This window comes from Mirounga leonina, unplaced genomic scaffold, assembly GCF_011800145.1.
Source record: "Mirounga leonina isolate KUSES-001 unplaced genomic scaffold, KU_Mleo_1.0 Mir_151, whole genome shotgun sequence".
In the NCBI taxonomy this organism is placed as follows: domain Eukaryota; kingdom Metazoa; phylum Chordata; class Mammalia; order Carnivora; family Phocidae; genus Mirounga; species Mirounga leonina.
Genome location: NW_023270377.1, coordinates 3725893 through 3746475, shown reverse-complemented (window position 1 = coordinate 3746475; position 20583 = coordinate 3725893). Strand labels below are relative to the sequence as shown.

The 20583-nt window shown below is 49.6% G+C and overlaps 1 long non-coding RNA gene across 1 annotated transcript; it reads left to right on the top strand.

Moving 5' to 3' along the window:
* The first annotated feature begins 946 nt into the window (after positions 1-946).
* LOC118011910 lies at positions 947-17119 on the top strand. Its single transcript, XR_004679563.1, has 2 exons — positions 947-1570; positions 11836-17119. It is a non-coding gene; the product is annotated as an uncharacterized LOC118011910 (long non-coding RNA).
* The last annotated feature ends 3464 nt before the right edge of the window (positions 17120-20583 follow it).

The window sequence follows — 20583 nt, the reverse complement described above, 5'->3', positions numbered from 1 at the left end:
AGGAAGGAAGGAAGGAAGGAAGGAAGGAAGGAAGGAAGGAAGGAAGGGAGGGAGGGAGGGAGGGTGGGAGGGAGGGAGGGAGGAAGAGAGCAAAGCCCATGTCAAACACACAGGAGCCTGCCTCAGTGGCCTGTCATTCCAGACAGCCTGTCCGGGCCTCAGCTCTGTTCTTGCAGACGTATTCCCACTTGGATCCAATTCCCATTCCATTTCTGCTCCTTACCCCATTTTACTGCCCCTGAACTTGGGCGTTTGGGTCTGGTCCTTGCCCCCTCATGACCACATGAACCCAGTAAAATGTGAATTCCAGACACTTGGGACATACGTACACTACACAATTACTGGGTTTATCCAAAATTCCATTTTAACTGGCATCCTGTATTTTTATTGGCTGCATCTGGTAGCTTCTTTCTTGTGTTGGGTTAATTTGGAGAATATACTAGCCCTTGCCAAGCTCCAGGACAAAGCCCCTAGCTACTGAGATCTGAGGGACAGGCCTCATCCCCCCTCGGCCCCACAGCCCCCTGTCCAGAAAAAGGACTGGCCCTGTGTAGATCAGCCTCCCCTCTACCAAGGTGGAAGGGAGAACAGCTTCATTTCTAGTAAATATTGGCTCTGTTCCCCAGGGTGCTTAACTGCCAACTCAGCATGTAATTGGCCGTGGCTCTTGTCCAGGGAACTGACACATTTTCTTATTATGAATGCGTGAGGTTCCAGGCCAACAGATGGGTCTGAGATGTCTGCATGGCCCACAATTCCCAATGTCCTCCTTAAGTGCTGAGGCTTTCCGGATTTTTCTTTTTCAAATATTAGGCCAGGTTTTCATCCCGCAGACAAGCATTCTCCACAAGACGTAGGATACTCCTGCAGAGCTTGCCAAGTGGGCATCCAGCCCATAGAAGAGGAAAACCAGCCTGGGGAGCAGCTTGACCCCTGAAGTCTGCGAAGTCCTACAGAAGTAGAGAGAAGAGACGAGAAACAACACTGGCTCAGAGGCCTTCTCTTTGGGACCACAAATTAGTCGGAGGGCAATCAGGGGACTGAAAGCCAAGCAGAGACTTCGGCTGACTATTCCCCCCCCACCCCTGGGGTGGGGGGGCCCGCAATGCGGGTTAGCGGCAGGGAGCAGAGCAGACGTCGTGATTAACATGCATCAGCTCAGCGACACCTGTTAGGATGGGCTCAGAAATCAGCCTGGCAAGAGGCCTTTATGTATGCACTTTCCGCCGCATCGTTTATGTTTGGACTGGTGGATGAAATGCCGATCTGAGGCGAGACACAGGGAAGCAGGCAAGATGCGGGGGATTGGGTATATTAGAGTCACATCAATTTTCTTGATATCCACAGAGGATGTGCTCACACACCCCACTGCTGTGGGATTAATAACAAGTGGATTTATTCCTGCTGGAGATAAGAAAAGTGGATCTGGGGAGGCTTGTGTTTGTTCAGACGTGACAGATTCAGAGTGATCCTGTCTTTGCACCATGATTCCCAAGGATCGTTTAAAAAATGGAGGAAAGGAGGAGGCAAGGTCCTACTGATTAAGATAAATGAGGTCTTCATCCTTCAGGTAAGTATCCCCCTTTTTTGTAGGAAAAACCAAAGCTAGAAAGCACTTTTGTGTTTTAGCCGGGGGTGGTGGACCTGGAACAGCGGGGCGCACAGTGCTGTGTTCACACCGAAGTGACTGTCCTACAGAACTTTGCAGGGAAAATCCTGACCTTCCGCAGAGTTGGGACACCCTGCAGTGTGGCACCTGGGGCTTTCGAGTGTTCTAAGGTGTGTGTAAGTGGATCAAGAGCCCATCAAAATGCCAAGACACCAATGGCAGTAGAGAGGGACAGAATTGTCCTGGTGCCGGTTCCCTTGTGATCTACCACAGAAACCCAAGGCTTAAAGGAGGCAGTTGTCCAAGAGACATTCCCTCCATCCCACTGAGCTCTGCGACCTGGGGTAGGTTGAGGGGGATCCCCCAGGGAGTTGAGGGGGCTGCTGTCTGGAGAGCATCCGCTCTTTAATCAAGAGTCAGGAACAGTCCTTCTCTGTGTTCAGAAACTGGATTCAGAAACAATTCTGTCTATGATAGCCATACTGTTTTCGTTTCACACATTCAGAGCCACACGGCCCTGGAGCCATCATTAAATAATGCAGGTCAGTGGGTTGGGATCCCAGCACCTATTCAGAGGGATCCCCATCGACCATCTGAAAACGGAGATATAAGTCCTTCCTCTTCGGTTTGCTTCAGGCTTGAACAAGATAATCTATGTCAAAAGCCCAGCCCTGGATGCATTCAGCAAATATGCAACAGAACCCAGTGGGTAAGGTGGGCAGAAGGCATGGGGATTCAGTAGGTCTCGTGCCTGCTGGATTGGATGATTGCTGCCGAGAAAGAAGGAGAGGACAGGTGAGGGAGGAGCGCTCTCAGGACGTGGGAGCGCCATCTTGGAAGCTACAGCATGCCCTGAGGGCTGGTCTCCTTCCAAAGCTGGACCTTTGCAATGAATGGCTATTCCCCACGCCGGGAATGCTCTTGACTCAGATCTCTGCAAGGCTGGCAACCTTTGTATTTCAGAGAACCACTCAAAGTTACCTGTGCTGTGACTGTCAAGGGTACCTTCAGTCAACTCTCTACCGTGTCCCCTGTTCCCTATGCCTGCGTGGCTGTGTTTGAAACCATATCCAGGATTTAATTGATCAGGTCTGGTGAAACGACAGACACAGAGACAACTGCCTTGAGGGAGCGGCGTATTACTCACAGTTCCCTAGACAAGGGGCACAAGAGTCATGCAGGGTCACACGGGGAAGTGTCGGGATTGTCCAGGAGGTCCAGGGAGTGGGTGGCAAGCAGGGGACAGAACTTGGATGTGGTTTTTAAAGGAAGGAATGGGGGAGGGAGGGCAGACCAGCTGAGTGGTTTAGGATTGAATCGTTTGGATAATTTTGGCAGGCTCTGGGCTATAGGGGTGATTTAGGGCAGCGAGAGGACTGACTTGGCGTGACAGTTGGACAAAGGAGGTGATTGTGGGGCTGGACTAAGGACTGGTTGATTTGCATAGGAAAGGTGTGCTCCCAGGTGAGTCCTGCACTGCCTCTAGGAATTCGCTAACCCTGAAAGAGGCAGTCTGCTCCTGGGTCTGCAAAGCCTTAAGATGTAAAAACCCCAGAAAATACAGAAGATATAGGATGCAAGCATGGGCTCCTGTGCCCTCTGGCTTTTGCTGAGGAGCATGGGTAGGAGGAGCACTGCAGGAGGCAGAGGGAGGAGCACAATCAGGCACCTGTCCCCACCCTGGCACGCCGTCACTTGACTGAAGTCACACTGCTTCATCCAGGAAGCTTCCTCTGCAGGACTTTCCCCTTGTGTTCTGTTCACCAGCCCCCTCCTTTCCCCTGAGCTGTTACATCATTCCTTATGAGCCTCATAAACCCTTCCCAAACTTGCAGGGGACCAATATTCTTAAAGCCCTCTTTGAGTTATCCTCATTTGAGTGTGCCCTCTGTTTCTTGTTGGGATGCTTTCTAATACCAGAGCTGCACCCAGAAACAACCCTCCGACCCTCATAATAGATTCTGGGACAGGGTTGCTTATCTATTCAATGACCACAGGAGAAACCTCCCTGCTGGCAACATGATTAATGCATGGCACGTGGAGGCCTCGCGATGATCATATTATCATCATATTATCATCAGTGGTAGCATGGGATGGAGTGCAGGTGGAAGGCAAGCACTAGGAGATCAAGTGGCTGTGGCACTTAGTCACTATGGCAACAATAATGATTATAAAGATTATGGAGTAATCTGGCTTCTTCTTACCACCCAGGGAGCATGCAGAGAGAAAAAGAAATTAGCGCCATGAATATGCAAATTAAGAAGTTGTGTGCTGAGCCAGCTTTCCAGAATCCTCTTCTGTGGTCTCAAGGCAGACATGGGGGAGGTCCTGGTCTAGGCACTGGTTATCTGGACGGTAAGGAGTACCAATGAGAAGCTCAGTCAACCAGGTAGAGCTAAAGTAAGGGCGATGGGAAAGGGAGTCATGGGTAAGGGACATGGACATCTAGGCAGATCCAGAATGAGGCTCCATGTTTTCCCTGAACCTCCCTTGTCAACATGAATAGTCCCTTCTTTAAAAAAAAAAAAAAGAAAGGAATCATAGCAGCCTGATTATCTTCATTGGGGTGTACCATCTGTTTCCTGTTTCCTTGTGGGACCCTGCATGCCACGCCTCTCCAAGAGAGCCCTCCTCCCCAGCTGGCTAAAGCCAAGTCCTCTCCTCTCCCAACTCTTCTCCATCACCTCACTCTGTTGTTTGATTAGTTAGCGTGCTCAGGCAGCCACAGCAAGATACCGAGGGCAGGGCCACTTAAACAACAGAAGTTACTGTTCTCCTAGTTCCGGAGGCTGGAAGTCCCAGGTCAGGGTGCTGACAGGGTTGGTTTCTGGTGAGACCTCGTCCGGGCTTGCGGACACTCCAAACCCTTCCAAAGGTGCTTGACATATTGTTCCAAGTTTGTGGGTGTAGGCAGCCATGGTTTTGATCATGGAGTGATATGGTGAAAGTAACTTGGGGTATCAATATGGCAGCAACGTGAAGATGGATGAGGAAGGGAATAAATAAGGTGGTCAAGTCCCTTGAGAGGTGGCTAAGCTAATCCAGATGGGCGGAGTTGAGTATCTAGACTTACAGTTACTACAAGGAGGGTGAGAAAGGGGGGATGCCCTTGAGGGAAGGAAGCTTCACTGGGAGGAGTGAGAGAGGGGGTTAGCAATGAAGAAGAGCTACAGACATCTCCGTGAACGAACCAGGCTGCCTAAGAGGACGACAGTACTGCAGGTGGACATGTGTCTGCATCAGACACCACCTAGGCCCTGCTCTACCGTCATGGTGGCCCTACCCCTGACCCCAGCCTTGGCTCTGGTGAAGAGCTGCAGGCAGACTTCGGTCAGCGTGCTGACAGCGGCTCATCTTGAGAGTAAGCCTCTCATCTCCTACTTCTCATGGGGGATGCCTCTGGAAACCTGGCTGGCAATCCTGCATGGCACCTCTGAAGTTTAGGAGGGCCGACATCGTGTGGACCAACCCTCAAGCACGGGGAGATGGGCACTGGTGGTGCGTGCTTCTCCATTTCATCCTGTGGGTGGACAAGTCTGAGATGCTCTACTCTTTCTGCACCATGTCCCACTGGGGTGGGCCAGCTTGATATCACAGGGCAGAGGATATCGTGTGTTGGCTTTTCCTCTTTCCCTATCTACTCTTCCCAGATCCACACTCCTCTACCTGGTTGACTTCCCAATATAAACTACCAGCACACAACCCTCTTCTAAATCTGTGTTTTGGGCAGGTGAAGGGATAACACCAACACAGGTCCCTACTGGTGAGAGATCACATGGCTGGCTTGAGACATGGGCCAGTGCACACGCTAGGCAGGCTGTCTGCGATGTGCAACAAGGAATGTGGGCTAAACCTCACACACCCAGAACCGAGACCTGTTGCCAGCAACAGGTGCATTTCCTAATGGAGAGCGTAAGGGAGAAAAGAGCAGAATGCTAGACACCAAGTGATGCTGCAGAGATTACTGAGAATGGTTCACCTGCACCTGCGTTTACTGTGCATCCACCAGGTACCTGGGTGTGCCAGGAAACAGGTGCACAGCGGTAAGCAGAAAGTGATTTCTGACCTCTTAGCACTTACGGTCTAGGGAGGCAGGCAGACATAAACAGAGGGCAGCCCCCAGTGACAAGTGTAATAACAGAGGCCCACAAGGGACATAAAGGAAGTGTGATGCCCACTATCCCCAGAGATGAAAGTCTTCTCCTGAAAGAAGTCTTCCTGTCCCCTCACTACCAGAAAAGGCCTCTCCCTGTTCGGAAGCCCCTTGTACTCTACACATGACCCTCTCTTTTCATGTTTTCCACATTGCCTTCGGTTCCTTGCTTCCTTCTCACTCGTGCTCATCTCACCTGGCCAGTAAATGGCAAGCTCCTTAGTTCCTGGCCAGGCCTTAGCCATGTTTGCACTGCCCTGATTCTCCCCGTCCCACCACCCGGACCTTTGTCCCACTCCAGCCCAAGTTTCTCACATGTAAAAGCTTAATGGACCTTTGTCTATTTTATTGATCAATGGGCCAGAGGGAAGGGGGAACGGAGTAAGCGAAGTGCAGAGACGAGGTGGTTGGAGACAGAGGAGGGGAACCACCAGGAGGGCTGCACCAGAGCTGCTGACCAGGGAGGAGGTTAGGACACAGGGACCGGGCAGGGGAAATGTCAGAAGCTTCAGATGGCCAAGGGGACGTATACGGAGAAAGGCTTCAAAGGGGATTCAAAAGAAAGGAGATCACGCACGACTATGGAGAGAGACATGGTGACAGAGGGAGAGCTCCATCTGTGGATTTCAGGGGGTTGACAACACGCCAGGGGAGCGCTCCACTCAGATCCCGTGCCTGGACTTCCAGCTACGCGGACCTGCCCCTTGGACATCTATACCTGGGCATTTCACAGGAGCTTCCGAGTCCACACGGTCAAGATGAAACGGACTATCACCTCCTCTGGGAAGCCTTCCATGATGCCTCTTACCCCATAGAACTATGGGTTCTTTGCCTGTGTGTGACACCCACCATAGTACCTCATCACCTGCTTACCAGTGGCCTGTCTCCCCTACCTGGCCGCGAGCATCCCCAGGGCAGGAGCTTTGTTTCCGTCACTGCGCACTCCCACACCTAGCACTCTGCCTGGTGCACAGTCCAGACTCTCTAAAAAATGATGGTCTCGTGAAAATAAGAACATGAAGCTTTGCAGTGAGTGGGAAAAGAGAAACAGGATGTTCATTAGAGGGGTCAGCTAGACCAGCCGTGGGTTTTAGTAAGCGTAAAGCTGCACAGATGTAAATAGAAAGTAAAAACAGTCCGCAGACCGGGAGGGGGGGCAGAGGCAACGGTTATCGAAGCGGCGGGCCTGATGTTCCTCTGCGTCCAGGAATTTGCAGATGGCCTCCATGACCTTAGACTGTAACTGGGAGTCAGGGGCAGCCGACAGGGGAGTCAGCAAACTAAGTAACCAGTTTGAATCGTTCTTACCCTTCTGGCATCATGGAGACAGCTCTGCTCGGCAATGCTCACCCGTGAAATAAAATAGATCTGCTAAATATATTCTAAAAAAACCTAAAGGAGGGGAGTTCTTGTGAATGTGCGTGTGTCCAGGGTGGATGCTAATGGCCTGGAAATGAGAACAGAAAGAGTCAGCTCTGGGGAGGTCTGGCAATCTCCACGGTGACATCTTAAATGACCCTGGCGTCAGGGAAGATCACACTTAAGCCCAGCGAAGCAGGCCTGCCAAGGACGCCGGGAGAGGGTCAAAAGGAGCCGAGTGCACGGGAAAAGCATCCCGGGCACAGCCCAGGGCGGGAACAGCAGCTGAAGAAGCCCAAACCCCCTGACCTTTTTCAATTCTCTTCCATGGGAATCTGGGTTTGTTTGGGAATTTACTTGCTCATCATGTCTTAGCTCAGCCCTGCCTGCTGCACAGATGCAGACGAGGTGGGTCTCTCCGTTTGGAAGGAGCCCGGCAGTCCCAGCGGGTCGCGACACCGGGGTCCCTCGGCATCTGCTTCGGCCCAGCCCACTGTGGTGTTCGCGATGCCTGGGGCTGACAACGGGGCTTATTTTCCCGTCAACTACACCTCGAGGAGCAGAGCACGGAGTGTTCAGGCTACGGGGGGCACTCTTTATTTACATTTGTTATTTTATTTAACATTCAGAGTGCAACGACCTTGGTGTTTATCAACCTGACTCTTTAGATGGGGAAACTGAGGTCAGACGGTTACGTGGCTTGCCCGAAGCCCCCCTGGCCGTACATGGCAGAGGTGGGGTCAGGTCAGAGCCTCTGCTGTATCCAAGACAGGTGTGACTGCTCTGTGTTTTATAAGAATCATCCTGTCCTTACAAAATTAGCAAGCGGCTCCTCGGACGGGTGGGGGGCTCTTATCCGGGCTTTCCCAGGATTTGGGGTTTCTCCGATATGGTCCAGAAAATTGGGGCCATGCTTACAAGATAACACGATGGCTTGATTCCATCCACTTCCCTATTTTATTATTTATTTATTTTTTAAAAGATTTTATTTATTTGACAGAGAGAGATACAGTGAGAGAGGGAACACAAGCAGGGGGAGTGGGAGAGGGAGAAGCAGGCTTCCCGTGGAGCAGGGAGCCCGATGCGGGGCTCGATCCCAGGATCCTGGGATCATGACCTGAGCCGAAGGCAGACGCTCAACGACTGAGCCACCCAGGCGCCCCTCACTTCCCTATTTTAAAAAGTCAAAATGAAATTTGATATGTATGGTTCATGGGTTGACTGGACAGACAGGAGGTTTTCTTTTTCTTTGAATGACGTGATGGGTTCAATACCTAGTTGAGAGCCAGCGATGATAATTAAGCCAGTTGTTGGCAGATATAATTAAAGCATGTATTTCTGATGTGTGCCTTTGAAAGGCAAACATAATCCCTGTTAATGTGACCAACTTCCTCACCTGTGCTTCCTAAAAGGCCTGCGTAGACAGGCTCCCCACATGCTTCCTCAGCTTCAGCCTTTCTCCTTCCTTCACCCTCCTGCTTTATTGACACAGAATTGGGGGGCCAGGTCCCCTCATTTACCTCATGGCGCTCCTACTCCTTTCTTCTGTCTGCTTGGAATGGCCTCTCTCTGGGCCTCTCCAACTCCTATTCACCCTTCAAAACTCAACGTGGGCAGCTTTTCCAGGAAGATGCCCCGGAACCTGAGCTGACGTTGCCCCTCCATGCTCCCACGCCCCCAGGCACACTGCCGTGCCCGCCTGAGATCCGTATTAGTGTTCTATTGCTGCTCTAACAAATTACTATATTTTATTTCTTTATTATTTTGCAGTTCTGGCAACCAGAAGTCCACACGAGTCTCCCTGGGCTAGAACCAAGGTGTCCACAGGATTGCATTCTTTTCCAGAGGCTCTAGGGGAGAATACATACCCCTCCTTTTTAGTTCTAGAAGCTGCCTGCGTCCCTTGACTCGTGTGCCCTCCTCCACCTGCAAAGCCAGCATGGTGGACTGAGTCCTTCTCACATCTGGTCACTATGACCTCTGCTTCCATAGTCACATCTCCTCAGGCTCTGACCCTCCTGCCTCCCTTAGGAGGATTCCTGTAGGCACATTGGCCTTCAGCTGCATCATCCAGGATAATCTCCCTAACCCGAGGTCTTTAACTTCATCACATCTGCCTTCGGCCATATGGGGTGACTTAGCCACGGGGGTGGGGGGAGGATTAAGACATGGACGTCTTTAGGAGGAGGCATTATTCTATCATATCATGCCAATCTGGATCTCCTTGTCCTGTGTATAGGTCTTACTAGAACGTAAGCTCCTTGGGGCAGAGTCCATATCTAGCTCATCTTGCATTTCTATCCCCTACCACTAGATTGGGCACAGTGTGGGAGCTTCATAAATGTTGGATGAACGGAGTTCCCGTGCCTCCCCACCCCCCTGAATCACATCCTGCCATGCCCGCTGAAGTACTAAGTCTTGACTGAATTGTTAGAGGACCAGCTCCCCTGCCCCAGGATGATGCACTGGAACTCCTGGAGACCAGACCCTTTCAGCTCAGAGGCAGAAGAATCTAAAGGTGGGAGGGGAGGCTGTGAGACTGACATTCACAGGCACACACGCCAGGCACCCACCGCTCTGCTTGGCGGGGCAAGGGCCAGGATAGCCCCCTTGCCTGAGCAGACCCAGACTGACAATGCTCTTTTCTAGTATCTATGCCAATGCCCTGTTGCCTAGTGGTCCATGCAATAGACAGACCAAGCTATATGAGGACAGAGTAGCGCATGGGGCACAGAGGGCAGATCCAGGGTGTCTAGACAAAGCTGCTCTTGCTGGCAGCCCCCCACTCCAAACTGGTATCTACTACCGGATCTTTCATGGCTCTGGCCTCTTGGTAGAGGGCCAGCATGGGTCTTGTCTCCTACCTGCCTCAGTTTTTTGCTCAACATGTGCAGGGCGAGCATGGCTGCATCTTCTCCTTGTACTCTGTTCCTCTCTACTGTGCTCCCTTTGGTCCACCTCTGGGCTTGGGCCAGCCAGCCTGAACCCCATCAAAGGCAGGCTTTAAAAAACCCATGCACCAAGAGAGTGAGAGTTTAGACATAGCAACGGAAATTGCCTAAGGAAAGAGAGTGCAAACGGGAGCACCAAAAGCACAGGAGATCGTCTGTGCTGGTGTCTGGGCAGCCGGGTCTGCCGAGGACGAGGACGGCTTCTCCGAGCACAGCCAGCAGCTCAGATGCATTCCCTTCCCAGGGGGTCCGCTCCAGTTGGAGACGCAGAGCCCACCTCTCCACTGCAGGCAGGTATGCAGAGCACAAGCACACGGAGTCTCCCAAGGCCCCCCTGCCAGGCTGCCGCGACATACGTGTGCACCCCCACCCTCCCTGGCCTTCTTCAGACACTCCGGGAGCCTCTACCGACCTCAAATTGCAGCTTCTCTGAGCTGCTCTGTGCTGCTCTAAGACGTGGACCGGGCGGTCCCCCCTCCTGAGCGCATTCAGCAGCACTAGACTCTAAAGGACTCTAAAGTCAGACCCAACCCCAGTTGCAATCGGCTGCACCACTCTGCTCGCTGGCTCCGAGCAAATGCTGCTCCACTTCCCGATGTGGGGTCTGCATCAGCGGTCAACACGCTTCTCTTGGTAAGGACCAGAGAGCAAAGATTTTTGGCCGTCGGGTCTCGATAGCAGCTACTGCCCCGGCCGAACAGGCAGCCGCCAGATTTGGCCCACAGTTTGCAGACCCCTGTTCTCGTTTGTAAAATGAAGATCATGAAGGTATTTATTATACAGGAATGTTGAGAAAATGTGCAATGTCCGTGGGGCTCTTAGCACAGAACCTGGCAGACACTGAGTGCTGATGAATGCCTATCGTTAGCTCTGTGCATCCGGAACAGTGGTGTGGGCGTCAGGGCTGACGTCTGCATGATTCTTCTGTAGACCTTGGGGCTCTCCTCTAACTTCTCTGGTCTGCACATCTCTAAAATTCAGTGGTTACGTGGATTAGTGTCCATCTTCACTGAAGTCAGACTCATTCAAATGAGCAAATGATTCCTGAACACTCCCTATGCCTGACCTTGGTGTGTGAAGAGGTTGGAGGAAGGGGGTAGGTCTTGTGAGTTCTACCTCTGAGCATTTCTAGACTTTGCCTTTGTGGTCCCGCATCTTCCCATCCGTTCCCCACCTCTCATTCCCCTTCTCTGGCACAGAGGCTGCCTCCTGTCTTACCCACTTTACTCTCTGCTTCTGCAAATACTGGGTGATCTTTCTACAGTGCAAGCCTACTCATGATCTCTCCTCTCTCTCAGGTACTCGAGAGGCTAAGTCACCCCATATGGCCGAAGGCAGATGTGATGAAGTTAAAGACCTCAGGTTAGGGAGATTATCCTGGATGATGCAGCTGAAGGCCAATGTGCCTACAGGAATCCTCCTAAGGGAGGCAGGAGGATCAGAGCTTGAGGAGATGTGACTATGGAAGCAGAGGTCATAGTGACCAGATGTGAGAAGGACTCAATCCACTAAATAAGGCCCACAGCCTTATTTAGTTCATAAGCCCTTTACTGGAGGCAAAATGCACTGGAAGGGTATATTCCAGACCACTAGCTGGCTGTCTGTGTGGAGGATGCAGGCGAAGACAAAGGAAGGGAGGCTACATTTCTTACTTCCTATGCATCTATATTTCCTGTGTTTGTAAATCATGCTGTATTAGTTTTCTATCACTCTGTACCAACTGCCCCCAAACTGAATTTCTTAACACATTTATTATCTCACAGTTTCTGTGCATCAGGAATCTTAGAGCGACTGAGCAGGGATGTTGTGGATCAAGGTTGCCGTCAAGATGTTGGCTCAGGACAGTCATCTGAAGGCTCAAACGGGGCTAGATGACCCACCTCCAAGCTTACTCACACGGCCCGTGCCTCAGCTCCTTTGCACATGGATCTTTCCACAGGTTGCCAACATATCTTCATGACATGGCTGCTGGCTTCCCCCAGAGTGAGTAATCTGAGAAAACTGCAATGTCTTTTAGGACCAAGCCTTGGAGGTAACATACTGTCATCTCTGCCATATTCTATTCCATAGAAGAACATCACTAAGCCCTGCACACGTTCAAGGGGTAGAGAGCTAAGCTTTACCTCTTAAAGGAAGGAGTGTCAAAGAATTCACGGATATACTTTAAAACCACCACGAGTGCATGCATTAATTTTCCCATGCGTATCTATATATGAAAGTTCATGGACTGAGAAGCCAGCCAGACAGATCTGCTTTAGATCCCAAGTTCCCCCTCGTGCTCATCATAGGATCTTAAATAAGACTATCATCTTCCTGAGCTTCACTTCTTATCTGCAAAAAGAGAATGAGGATACCTAATTCCTAGCAATGTTAGAGAGATTAAATGAAATGATATGTGGGCTAGATGCTTCCTAAAATGCATCTCATTGTTATTGTGCAGGGCAGACCAGGTGCCCGCTGGCCTCACCTCGCTCCCACTTCCTGGGCACTTTGGGTTCCAGCCTCACTGAATGGCTCGTTGTCGAGCTGCCCTGTGTGTCCTCAGACCGGGGCTCTTCACACACAGTGCTTCTTCCTCCTGCAGGCCCTGACACTTGCATAATTATTCTTACTGTTATTAATCAAAATCGCCATTCTGTGTATTCTTGCAAAAGGCTTTAAATGCCAAAAGAGCTTATATTTTCAATAGTGCAAGCACAGAAAACCAAAACAAGCAGGAGGAAACTTCCTGTTGCCAGTGTCCTGCAGAGGTGGTTTTCAATGGAGAGATGTTGGCACCGGGCCCATGTGCCCTCTCGGGAAGAGGGGCTTCTCCAGCTCTGAGATGCCGAGCCGCCACTGATGCTCTCTTAGGTCCTCATCCGGAAGGGGTTTGTTTTGAAGATCAGATCTATGAACTCGTGGCAAATCTACAAAAGATGCCGTGTCTTGTTCTCTGTCTCTGAGGCCAACCAAGTATAAAGGTGTGTAAGGAAGTCCTCCGGGTAACATCTGTTGGCTCCTGAACCCCAAGGGAAAGAAAAAGAAGGCTACTGATTCTTAGGAATGCAAGTCTACCGAATTCCTTTTGTTTTCCTCGTGATAACAAAGAACAGAGGGGCTGGGAGGCACTGATTCTGAGAGCAGCTCCCGTGTGGGGTTTTCCAATGCCACCAGCTGGGTGTCCTGCATTTAACTCAGCTCTGACACTGTCTACCTGGAGACAGCATCGGATCCCTCAGGTAAGTGCTCAGTCCCGCCCGACTGGCCCTTCTACCCCACTTCAGAACTCAGTAACTGAGACCCTGTGCTTTGGACCAACCGGCTGTAGATCAGAGGTTCCCAAGACCCGTCCTCAGGTTCAATGAATTAGCTGGAGCAGCTCACAGAACTCCGAGAAAAGTTTACTTAGTGGATCACTGGTTTATTAGAAAAGGATATAAGTCTGGAATAGGCAGATGGAGGAGATGCATAGAAGAATGTGTGCGGAAGGGATGTGGAGTGTCCATGCTCTCTGAATGTACAGCTTGCTCCACATTTCCACGTGTTCACTAACCTAGAAGCTCTCTGAACCCTGACCTTTGGGTTTTGTGGAGGTTTCATTACACAAGGACAACTGATTCAATAACTGGTCCTTCGCTATTGAACTCAATCCCAAAGCCTCTCCCCTCCCATCCTTAAGTGATCTAGATGCTTTCCAAAAGTCGCCTCATTAACATGACAAAAGACACTTTCATCATTCTTTTCACTTGGGAAATTCCAAGGATTTTAGGAGCTCTGGGCCCAGATTCAGGGTGAAGAACAAATAGATATTTCTTATCATGAGTCACATCACAGAGATTTATCTTCAAGGTGTTCGACAGAGAAACAAATAGGAGAACCCTCACTTGCAACTCACCCTATCTTATAGGCTTATAATTTCGACATGATTTAAACATTCCCATTAAGCCTTTCCCATCCAGACTAACAGTATAGGGTCAGGCTTTAGGGAATTTTTTATTTGGATAGTTTCTTTTACTTGGTTATAACACAGGATTTCTATTATAATTTTATATCACATTTCATTGTAAGGAACACATATTTTTGCCTCAAGACTCCTTGTGCACGAACATATTTGTTCGTATACACATATTTGGTAATTTTCTTACTTATTCCTTCCTTCTCATGGTTTCTGGGGGTGGCAATCTACCAGCAGTTGTACCACAAAGAAGCATCCTTCCCAGAAATGTTCCTCTAGGTGCCTCTGTCCCAGTAGAGCACCCCGCTATTTGTATAGATGGGCAGGAGCTCCGAGTGGGCACGGGGCCTGTGGATAAGCACAGAGGCCAGTGGGCTTCTGTCTCTGGGCGTTGCTTCTTTCCCCACGGGGAGGATGATGAAGGTCATCTGAGCATCAGCAACACCCTCATTACAGCATGTGGTGTGTCCTTGACTAAATTGCGCCCAATTTATTCTTATTTCTCTAGGGATTAGACAGAGTCAAGGGAAATCCAGTAATCATATCATTACACAGCTGGCATTATAGCCCAAGTGCTGCCTGATGGACACTTTTCATACCCAGGCCCATCAAAGGGGCGGAGCCTGAGGGCCCTTTGTGGGTGGATTAAGATGTGGAGGCTGCTTTGGGGAGATTGGAGGGCTGGTATTTTCCTGGCTGCCAGAATGTTAGAACTATTTTCCCTTTTCATTAAAGCACTGACCCTCAAGAGCCAGGACTCTTCCCTACGGCACCCCCCAACCAGAACCCTAATCAGGGGCACAGATCCCTTTAGGGACGTGAGGTAGGGACAAAGACTCAAGTATAGGCAGCCCCAAGAAGTAGAAGTGTGGCCAGATGATTAGTCCCTCTCTATTCTTTGGTGAGCCAGGCAGTCTGGCAGGGATCTTCTGAAAACCTGGCAAGAGGGTGAATAGAGGGGTAGAGCCCCTTTCACATCCAAGTTAGCTTCAAGCCAAGGCAGGAGTGGGCGATCCCCATGTGCTGGATTATCTCAGTCCCTGCTGGGTGTTGCTGCAAGTCCCACAAAAGCCTCATTGCCCCTTACTCTGTATTATCCTTCAGTTTTGTTGAAAACACATATTACAACTGGCTGGACAAAACCAGGATAGCAAAAAATTCACTCGATCGTCAGCTCCAATCTAACGGCGACGTGAGACCACATCCATGCTCGTTGAGAAAGAGTTCTGGGATCGATTGGAAATGTCTTCCACGAGCAAAGGAGGAGGTGGTGGTGACCACTTCCTCTATGTTTCCCTACCCTGGTCTGAATCCCTGAGGCCAATGCATATCCCACAGTTATGAGCTAGAGTATCTCTCCCCTGACTACCCAAAGGTAAAAATAGAAGCCACACATTTTCTTGAAGTCTCCAGAATGTATTTGATGTTCTGTAGAGTGCTCTGGAGAAACCTCCCGTCTGTGGGCATCTAGTCACACCATGTCTTTGACTGCGAGAAAGTGTGTCAGGACGGTATACCCAGGGGGAGGGAAAAGTGGTCCTCAGATAGATACTAAACTTGAGAGGCAAATCCCTACAAAACAGTGGGATAGCTTTTTCTAGGAGTCTTGAACAAAGACCAAATTTCAGACCATGCAATAAACAGAACTGAAGCCAGAGTGTGAGCCTGAGCATAGGACACAGACAGGGAGCACAGCAGGGGCATGGCAGGAGTACTCAGTCCAAGGGTCTGCAAGAGAAGAGAGTGGAGTCCCAGGGGCTAAGCTCAGAGAAACGTCAACATGGGTGGGTTCTCGATGACCCTCTTCAACTGTCATGTCATAGATTCCCAGGGTTTGAAAGAACCTCTCAGGTGACTGAGTTCCCTCACTGTCCAGTACATTCTTCCTCACCTCACCTCCGATCTCACGGGCTAGGACAGACTGACAGCCAACACATGGCTGTGGCAATGGCCTTGCCAGGAAGGGATGTTCTGCCTTCTTCTCTGGTTTAAATCCCCCCTTCAAGCACAGCCAGTTATTCTCCATCCTCCATCCCACTATTCTTCATTCAGCCTTAGTCAGTCAGTCAGTCCGTCAGTCAGTCAGTTATTCCAACATCTGCAGGACATTTTGGAGGATGATGCCACTGGTGGTCCAGGACCCCTCTCTGGGAGATCTCCCAGGTCTGGCACTCCATCCATCCTCACTTTGGATTCACTCAAGCATTGGCTCACCAAAAATTGTCCCAGGGGTATTGTGGATTGTCAAGGACTGTGCCTAAATATTCAGAACCCCAAATTTCAAACCCACAAAGAGCTTCCTGTAGTCATGCATTCTTTGGAGCATTATTAAAGCCAGCAAACTATTTCCATTTTTTCAAACTGGTGCTGAAACAAATCATCATCTGATGTGGGAGTGATGGCTGCCCTGCACAGTCATATTTTCTGAGTTATCAGAGGGAGTAGGGAAAGGAATCAAAGAGCCCGAAGATACTAAGCGCATGGCATGGTTGTGAGCTGCAGTGCAAGTATGAACAGTTACAACTCTCCTCCCAGGCAGAAGGCAAGTCGATGGTTGGTACCTCTCATCTGGGAACTCTGAGTCAGCTTTGTCTCAGTTTCTGCTTCACTGGTCTGCCCGTTTCCTGGCCTCTGGGTCCCCTCCCTGGTTTCATGATTGGCTCTTCATGTCCATGAAGCTGGTGGCTGAACTTTGCTACATGGAGGAGACTGTGGATACCTCAGTAGGGCTAATCACTGTATCCTACGGACCTCCCAGTTTCCAGGCTCCTGAAACCTGCCCCGGGGTCTGAGGTGCTCCATATGATGCCTCAACCTGATCTCATGACTGCTTCCTCCTATACCCTTGGGTTTTGCAGAAGGGAATCTGCACTTGGGCAGAAACCTGCCTGCATTTGAGAAGCTCCTTGAGGAACTGGGGGATTATCTCACCTTGAAAAACGGTAAAATGACAATAAAAGGAAGTAATCATGCAGCAGTAGGTGTTTGGAGAAGACTCATTGCTGAAAAGCTGAGGAGGTTTGTGATGCGCTTTTCAGTTCAGTAGGACTGTCTCACTCTTTTGTAGTATGGTTATTGCACTTTAGCCATTAAAAAAATCTATTTTAAAAGGATTTTTGTCTTTTTTAAATAAAAGGATGCACTAGCTTACAGTTCTGGAAATTATTAAATTTTGGTTTATATTTAATATATATTTATATATATATATATTTATATCAATGCCCTATTTGTTGACTTAATTGCCTTGTTGTAATGACAGAAATATCTTTTCCCACCTTTCTTTAGCCTGATTTGAACAGTTGTGAAATCATTCTGTCATTCAGTAACTTCAGTACATACTAAAGAAAATAGACTATTGGATATCAGAAATTCAGATTCCTTTCTTTTCTAAGATCCCCTTCATGTAGAGTTATTTATTAAAGTCAAGAGTTCTTAGGGGGGAAATAAAAAGAAAAAAAGGTAAAATGAGGGTCATGCTAAATATGTTCAAAGTTAGAGGTTGAGCTGTTTTGTTTCCAAATTGATTGTTAGCAATAACTTGCTACTGGCCAAGAAGACCCGGCCCCACCCTAAAATTTAAGTTCCAGCATTAATCAGAGGTTGTTCCTGTAGCCAATAAAGCAGTGATGTCCCTTGAAGGTGGATCCCGCTTCCCCAGGCAAGCCTGAGGAGAAGCTCTACTGTCATAATCGAGGAGAAGGACTATAGATCTGGTTCCACCATGGTGCACAGAAATGGACCCAGAGGGGTTCCAGAAAGAAACAGGGCCCCAGTCATAGGCAGAGTGCCACATGGGACACACTATGCCCATGCTCTCCCTGTGAACCTTGAGGCCCTGCTCAACTCCTCTCTGCACTCTCCTTGGACTAGAACTTGGCAGAGGCCCAGGGCTTTGGTCAAACCATGGTTGAGATGCATCCCGGGCCCTGCATCTGGGCCAGCCACATTCATCATAGAAAAGGATGACTGGTGGGCAGTCGGTCCTACTTTCTTTAACTACCACCGTTCCCAATCAAACTCTGACCTTTTCTCTTCTAAGCGCCTACCACTGCTTGCTCAATCTGACCTGACTCTGACAGAATGCTAGGGAAGACTAAAGAGGGTATCTGATTTCTCCAACTAGAAGGAGGACACCTGCAACAAGCTGGGTAATTGGACACATGTCTTTGACTTCCCTTGGCCCATCAGCAGTTTCCATGAGAAGCCTGGCCCTGTGCACTGTGCATCTGTTCTGTGGGCTTAGACTGACGTCTCCCCTGAGGCTCTGTCCACAACAGAAGCCTGGGACATCTGTCCATCTCCTGAGGATCCAAGGCCTCCATGGGATCATGCCTGGATCTTCCTATGAGGAAAGGTACCTGGCCAGCTAGGACCAAGGCCACCACATCTGTACTGCAGATACCAATACTAGCAGGAACTGCCATTGTTAACATTCACTGTATGTTTTCAGCATCCCAAGATGAGCCATGACTCTATACCCCTCAACTCCTTTAACCCCTCAAATGCCTTTGAGGTAAACATTTGGTTGGTTTGCTTTTGACAGGCAAGAGATGGTAAGAGCTAATAGTTATTACTCACCTCTTCTGTGCCAGCTCCTTTGCCTAGCGCATTACATATTCTAGCTCACTGTACCCCCACATCAGCTCGATGAGATGGGTGCTTGTTTCATAATGGGAACACCGAGGGCTTGGAAGATGATAAATAACTTGCTAGAGGCCATGGACTGTATCAGAATTAGAGGCAGAGGACTCAACCCCAGGCAGCCTGGCTCCAAGCCCCCACCATAGGCACCCCAACACCCAGGTAGGCTGCTTTCTGCTAAAGGTACCCCAGGTTCCCTGGCCCACCTCATGGTTCTGTTCTACTGCACTCTCTGAGATGACCTTGGTCTCCTCTTTCAAGGAGGATGAGATCAATGTCCTGGACTGTTAGGACACCTGATGGTGATGCGGTGACCTCCTCCAAGCCCCCTCACATGGTAGAAAGCTGCGTGAGGCCTGGGATATGGAACCCCAGAGTAGAAAAGTTCCCTACATTTTGGGCAGTGCGGGGCTGATGCTTGTCCCAGAAAGCCTTGGAAAATGAGTGCATTTGAAACAATGGTTAAGGCCAATCCATGAGGCGGTGATGGTGGGGTGGTGGGGTCAGCGCCAGAATGGCACAAGAGAATTTTTACATAATAACAAACACATGTCTTGGAAGAATGGGAGTGGTTTTCACTTTTTGCACAAGGACCCTGGAAATGGCTTCAGGAAATCAGCTTCAACCCCCTGATGAAATTAAACTAACGTGTCAGAAAGGCAGATGAAGTGAAAATGTGCTTTCAAGCATCTTGTGGCTTCTGACATTCCCTGACCACTATCCATATTACATTGACAGAGATACCATGTGGAGACAAAACATCAGAGTACCTTGGGTGAAACTAAATCCTTCAAAGATCACGTTGTTCATTTTTCATCTAGCTCTCTAGGTAGACTTGAAATTCAACCTCGTACTGACTGGATTATTAGAAAGAGTTCACATAGAGAAGAATGTGCATTGTTTGCTGGCATTTGGTCTTAATTTTCAATACTGTGGTAAGTAGTATTAAAACACTGATCCATGCACCTTATGGAGGTATTGTACACAGACTTGATAGCCGGCCTCATTTCAACACTTGCTAAATAGGAACAGTAATTTGTGTCTTTTAAAATCCCCCTACTCACCAAACGTTGACCCCAAAACATGTAACAATGGCCATATTGACTCCAGTCCCCCCGTCATGTGACTGCCCCACACACTTCCAATTTCCTAAGCATTTCTTTGTGAGTCGCATCAGATAATGAGCACTTGAAGGACACCCCTTCCGTTTCATTTTCTTACCTCATTATTCCAGTGAGTGTGGAATGACACCACTCTTGAACTTGATTTTATGATCAGTGTCAAGGGAAAACTGGCCAGTTGTTGTGCCTTCTCTTTCCTTCCAAACTGTAGACTCGGTGTTGAGCAATTCCCAGCAATCTTGGTCACAAGACAGGAAAAGGCTTTGTGACTGAAGAAGGTGAAAGCAGTTCTGCAGAGAGTGAGCGGTGGCTCGGAGCCCGCTGTTGAACATCAAGGTCAGAACCCAAGGGCGCTGGGCACCTGGTAACAGAGAGACAGAGCCTGCGGCGGCAAAATAAACCTTGACCACTTTTATTCTCAGCGGCTCCGAGAAAATCTGTGCTCTCCTTTGTGGGCATCCTGTGTGTCATGGACCTTCACTGGGGCCCCATTAAGCTTTTTTTTGAGATTTTATATATTTATTTGAGAGAGAGCATGAGCGGGGGCAGAGGGAGAGGGAGAAGCAGACTCCCCACTGAGCAGGGACCCCGATACAGGGCTTAATCTCGGGACCCCAAGATCATGATTTGAGCTAAAGTCAGACACTTAACCGAATGAGCCACCCAGACGCCCCCCGTTAAGCTTTGGAGAGAGCCCTCCCTTAGAATGGCCCAGGGAGGCTCATGCCTTGGGAGCTGCCTTTCTTTTGGCTTCGAGATGGGAGATGGTGTGGGAAATGTTCTTCCTCAGTAAGCAGCCGTTGGAGGTGTGC